Raw genomic sequence first — 578 nt, forward strand, 5'->3', positions numbered from 1 at the left:
GAATCATACAAGCATTAAGATCCAGCTAGACCGTGTAAGGCTTCGATTCTATAGTTTGTGTTATCACATGTACGGTCCTATAATATATTATATTATTAAAAAAATGTTTTCTATGAAAGTGCAACTACTTCGTGCGAGGCCTATTGTGATCACGATATTCTTTTCTAAATACAAATCCGATGAGAGACGCAATGAAAAAGATATAATGTTCATCGGCGATTTTTAAAATGGACTTATATGATTTTTTACGTAATATGATTTTTCTATAATCATTCTACATATAAAAATATTAAGAAATATAAAGAACCAATAATTCACGAAATATTATAGATACATTTCTCTGGTACATAATTGACATGACACATATATCTTGTAAACCATTAATCTTTTGATAATCGTAATATGCTAATACTTTTATGAATAGAATAATGAGATAAATTAGGTGTAAAGATAACATATATATATACTTGTTTGTTTAACAGAATTATTCATTGTGGCTACGTATTTTTTTGATAAAACTTTAGAAAATGGGCAACCTTTCGCAAATTTCAATAATCCTGACATATACTTTCAAATAA

The sequence above is a fragment of the Trachymyrmex cornetzi genome, unplaced genomic scaffold (genome assembly GCF_001594075.2).
Source record: "Trachymyrmex cornetzi isolate Tcor2-1 unplaced genomic scaffold, Tcor1.1 scaffold840, whole genome shotgun sequence".
Taxonomy (NCBI): Eukaryota; Metazoa; Arthropoda; class Insecta; order Hymenoptera; family Formicidae; genus Trachymyrmex; species Trachymyrmex cornetzi.